The sequence below is a fragment of the Pinus tabuliformis genome, chromosome 4_2, assembly GCF_031772625.1.
Source record: "Pinus tabuliformis cultivar Carrire ecotype Pingquan chromosome 4_2, CPIR1, whole genome shotgun sequence".
Lineage (NCBI taxonomy): Eukaryota > Viridiplantae > Streptophyta > Pinopsida > Pinales > Pinaceae > Pinus > Pinus tabuliformis.
The window spans coordinates 936,792,516-936,798,558 of record NC_142304.1 but is presented as its reverse complement, the minus strand read 5'-3'; positions in this window follow the sequence as shown (position 1 = coordinate 936,798,558).

Sequence of the window (6,043 nt, the reverse complement as noted above, 5' to 3'; positions counted from 1 at the left end):
TTCAATGTAGTGCTCGATTTTCCTAGATTGATGGTTATCTTTTTCATATAGGAGAAGACCTTAAAATTTGTAGATTCGTAGGGGAAGACGAAATTTTTGATTTTCTTAAAACCTGTTGTTGGGTGCTTTCATTGCGAGTTAAATCCCTGTCATTAAATTGTTAACCCGTGGTACGTGAACTCATGAGGTATACGTGTACTATATGTATTAGGTGATTATTTATCATAATAGATTAATCTAATCCAAGAAATTGAAACTAATTACAAAGAAAATAATGAAATCAAATGGAAAGCAAGTGCACACGTTCTCTCTCAATCACTTTCTCCCTCAAAGACTAGCTCTACGAAAACCAACAATTTTAATATAAACTATGAACCTGAAAAGTACTTTAATCTAGTAGCCTATGAGATTACTAGTGTTTCAATCCAATCCAAACATAAGGAAATTAAATCAATCTTAACAAAACAACATTAATGAAATAAACATAAAATCATATAATCAAAATAACATAAAAGAAACTAAACTAAACTTGCATAAATGAAATAACATAAATATTTACAACAAAGGAAAGAGGTGTGCCAACTTGTGGTTGATGGGGGCCCTCCACTCCTCAACAAGCACACTGAATGATTATCAAAGCTTGGATATCAAAGCAACAACATGTATTCCATAAAATGAAGTTTGAGAAAGTTCCAAATATATTACAATAATTAAACTCTCTTCCTCTCTATCCTCACTTTACAAATTACATTATTCATTTCTTCTCCATTACTCTCTATTATATAGTATCTCATATCTTGGATGGAACAAATTTGAATGAAGGATGCACTCCAATCTATACAAAAACTTAAGATAACTAATCAATAAATGTATATGCACAAATCTCTCATAGATCCACAATTATCTCTTGTGCTTACAACCAATTACCTAAAAATATGAGATACAAATCCTCTAACACATCTTTAGGAGACACATATAAAAAAATCCATGATTCTTCTCCTTTGGATTTGCTTAGTCAATGATCCAAATCTTCTACAAATATTCCACAAATCTTCATGAGTTGAAATTGAAATTCGAATTTGTGTTTGAGTGGCCAAATAAGACTCTTCTAGAATCTTCAAATAGGCCTACAACACCATAAAATTCATCCCACTTTGAGATATATATGACAACATGCTAATTTCCTAATATTTAATCATAATTTCTCTTAAAATTCCAAGAATAAATAACTTGGAAAATAATAATGATAAACCCATATGATCATGCAAATGGTATTATTGTAAGGTTATGGAGCTGTAGAATATGGTAACGAGCCACGAAATATGGTAAAATGGTAGAAATGAAAGTGAAAGAGGGTGACATTTTGGAAGCCCAACATTTCCCCCCAACTGAAAATGTTGCATGTCCTCATGCAACTTTGCATTGATTCCTTTAATCATAACTTGATCTTCTTGAAATGTTTTGCTTCTATATGAGCTTTGGATTTGTATTGCTTCTCTTTTAACTTTGCATAATCAAATCATTTGATAACTTTATTCTCTTTACAAAGTGTACTTTGAAATACATTTGATTGCAAAATATTTTTTATGGTGGGTTCTTGTATGACAACCAAAACTTTATGAGTATTGGTTCTTGGGTAGCAATATTTTTCTTCTTTTTTTTGCATCAAAATACTTGAACACATTGAGAATTCCTTTTTAAGGCCCCATAGTGATTTCCAGCCATTAATGTGCTTATCAATTTCTCATTGCAAAACATATAAAATTTAGGAATCGAAATGCAATAATAGCTGGTTGGGAAAGATATGTTGGTCAACGATGTATGAAGAATATGTAATATGGAAAAAATAAAAAAAAAAAAAAAATTGATATTTCTCCTCTCCCCAACTAAAGATATTTTCAGTTTTTGGCAAATGAGAAAGGGAATATAAATGTGGTGAGGTATTTTCCAAAATCACAATTTCCGCATTCAGGGAATTACATGATTAAAGATTAGAAAACAACATACCTTCACTTACCTGAAAAGTGGACAAGCTATGTATCTAAAAGAGTGTAGTTTTTGCTGCTGGATCATGGAATGTGAAGTGAAAAAAAAACTAATCTGCTTCTTCTTTCTATTGTTTGTATGAATAGAGGATGAATCTTATCTGAAATAGGAACCTCTAGCAAACATAATTGTGCAATTACATCACAATTTTGTTTCTTTAGAAGCTTTATCATGCCATTAGAGATGATTATCTTTCCCAGTTTCCCTGCAATACCCCTTAATTCAACTCCCTTTCCTTCAAAAAAAAAAAATCAAGAAAATTTCTTAAAAATTTAAAATCTATTGTACCCAAAGATTGTAGCCATTGGACTCCTAGTACAACATCAGCACCACCCATTGGAATGGAAATCATTGGACTATTCAACACATATTCTCCCATGGCTAGTTTGATATTATAGCACTTTCTAGAGCAATTTATGGTTCCTCCATTTTCAACCATCACTTGACACTCTGGTGCTGGATATAGGAAGCAATTCAATTCCTTCGCTATTTTACAATGAATAAAACTATGGGTACTTCCTGAATCAATCAACACTATTACCTTTTTCTTCTTTATATGTCCTTCTATCTTGATAGTTTGAGGAGTGGTAATTTCAGAAAATGCATTACAAGATATGATTGGATTCATTTCTTCTTTCTCTAGGGTTTGTTCCTGGTGTGTATCCTCTTCTTTTAATGTTTCTTATTCATTTTCTTATTCATCTTCATAATCTATGTAAAATAATTTATTCTCAGCACACTTATTACCTTTAATGTATTTTCTATCACAACTGTAAGAAAGCCCTTTTTCTCTTTTTTCTTCCAATTGTTGTGGTGTCAACCTTGTAGGTTGTGGAAGGCTAGTGGCAACAACACTTCCATATTTATAGTTGTGATTGGTAGGCTTCCCTGTTGCCATAATTTTTCTTTCAATTTTTCTTGCCAACCTGAATGCCTTCTCCAATGAATCAAGTTCCGAGAGGCAAACCTCATGTTGGATGTTATCCTTTAAATTCCCTATGAACACATCAATCTTATGCTTCTCTGGAATATCTTTTACCCTTATATTCAATTTTTGGAAGTCCTCAGTGTGCTCCACCACTCAACCCTTTTGTTTGAGATTTATCAATTCGCTAAAAAGGTGTTTATTTGTGTATCCTCATAATGTTCTATCATTTCTTCTGTAAAAAATTCCCAAGCGACAATTTTCTTATGAGAGAAAATCCATCGATACCATACAAACTGATTGGGTTCCAAATATAAAGTATCAATGTGTACCTTTTGTGTGTTTTGCAGATTATGGAGATCGAAATATTGCTCCATCTATAGTATCCATGTTATGAGATACTTGCCATCAAACTTCCTCATATCGATCTTTGGAACATGATGGGTCTTCAATCCAATGTCAGATTCTATGAAATCATGACTAACATTTCTTTTGTTCTCATCATGAGATTCCTCTACTACCTTTTCTCCATTAGGAAGCATTTCCTGTAACAACTTTGCCAAGCCTCCTTTCAAACCTTCCATGTCTTTCTTCAAATCCTCAATGTTTACTTCTAAACCATCCATCTTAGCTTCTATTACATTTTTGGAGAGTGAAATTTGTTGCACCTGGTTTTGTAATTTTGATATCATGTTGCATTTCTTCCTCTTCTTCATGAGTCATTCTAGAGATTTTAGGTTGCTTGCTAGGTGTTTCCATTTTCTTTATTCAGGTCATCAATTAATGATAAATATGCTTCATTGTGCCCTTTGAATCAGTTCAAACAATTTTTTCAAACCAAACTTATGCAAAAAAAATTAAAAAAACTACACACCTTTTTTCTCATTGTAGGAGTTCGATATTGAATCTGTTGTATATTTGTAATTTCCGATCTCCAAGGTTTGAAATTTCCACCTTTGATATTCCTCTGCATCCTCTTTCTAATCCCACAAGTCTAATCTAGTTTGGATTCTCCAAGAAAGTGTTATGTCAAATCTCCCACGATGGCCTGATTATAGACTAGTTTAGTGGAGTGAACTTGTACGAAGTGCCATGTGTCACTGTTTCAACCTTCGGACTTGAAAATGATACACATAAAACTACAGTCCATCCTCTTTCTATAACTATTTACTAAATTTTAATCTAATTCTCTAAGAAATAGTTATAATGATTTTCCCAAGGTGACATGTTCGAGATCGGATTTGGGAGCTTGAAAAAAACCCTAACTTCCTCAATTCATATCTCCGAACATATAGCAAGACAAGATCTGAAATTCATTCTTGAGGTTCATCACAATTTTGGCTCAAATGGGGTTTAATTTTAGCTTTTGAATCTTTGTATAAAAAAAGTTATAGTGCAAATTCCACGATGACTTGTTTGAACTAGCAAAACCCTAGAATCCAAAGCTTTGATTCCAATTGTTATGCAACCATCTCACAAAATAGACAAATGAGATAGATCAACGAGTTCAAAAGTATCATCTTAGAGGGGGGAAACTATTTGCACAAACCTATTTATGAGAAGGAAATGTTGGAAATACTACATGCAGTAAAGCAATGGTGACCTTATCTAATGGGAAGACACTTCAAAGTAAAAAATGATCATGATAGTCTTAAATGATTTTTGGAACAAATATTATTTTTTGAAGAGCAACAAAAATGGGTCACAAAGATGTTGGGTTATTAATTTGAAATCATATACAAAAAAGGGAAGCAAAATGTTGTTCCAAATGCACTGTCAAGAAATGATGAGGTTGTGGAAGCATTGCTTTGTGCCATTTCTATTATCCAATAAGATTGGATAACCGAAGAAAGGTATGAATGGAAGAATGATGAAGAAGTGTGGACACTCATTCAAAAGTTGCAGCCAAATCCCAGTACATCTCATACATTTAGCTGGAAAAATGATTCATTATGGTACAAATATCGCTTATATATTTGTAATAATTCCGAACTCAAACAAATATTCTTTTTGAAACGCTCACCTCTTCGTTAGGAAGGCACTCAATATTTTTAAAAACTTACCATAGGGTCAAGAAAGATTTTTTTTGGGATGGACTTAAATATGAAATTCAAATCTTGGTGGTAGAATGTTTGGTTTTCCAACAAAATAAAGTTGAGACAATTAAGACCCCCCATCTGTTACAACCTTTATCCATTCCAAGTCAACGTTGAGAGGAGGTCTCAATAGATTTTATCACAGGTTTATCCAATTCCGAAGGAAAGAGTGTCATCATGGTGGCCTAGGAGTCTCAAATACCTTGGAGTGATTTCCCAAAACTTTTTGGAGATCTAGAGAAATAAATGATTTCGATGTTTCAACCTCTAGTGAGCATAATTGTGCAATTACGCCTCATTGTTATTTCTTTAGAAAAAATTTCATGCCATTAGAGAAGATTATCTTTCATGGTTTCCCTATGATACCCCTTAATGCAACTTCCTTTCCTTCCCAAAACAAATTCAAGAATATTTCTTGAAAATTAAAAGTTATCATACCCAAGGATTGTAACCATTAGACTCCTAGTACAACATTAGCACCACCCATTGGAATGAAAAGCATTGGACTATTCAATACGTATTCCACCACGGTTAGCATGATATTATGAGACTTTCCATAGAAATTTATAGTTTCTCCATTTGCAACCATCACTTGACCCTCTGGTGCTGGTTATAGGAAGAAATTTAATTCCTTGGCTATCTTAAAATGAATAAAATTATGGGTACTACCCGAATCAATCATCACTATTACCTTTTTCTTTCCTTATATGTCTTTCTATATTGAGAGTTTAAGGAGTGGTAATTCCTTCCAATGCATTACAAGATATGCTCGAAATCATTTCTTCTTTCCCTGGGGTAGGTTTCTGGTGTATATCCTCTTCTTTTGATGTTTCTTGTTCCTTTTCTTCCTCCTCTTCACAATCTATGTAAAATAGTTTCTTCTCACCACACTTATGGACTTTAGTGTATTTTTTATCACAACTATAATTCTTCTTTCAATTATTGTGGTGTCAACCTTGTAGGTTGTGGAAGGCTA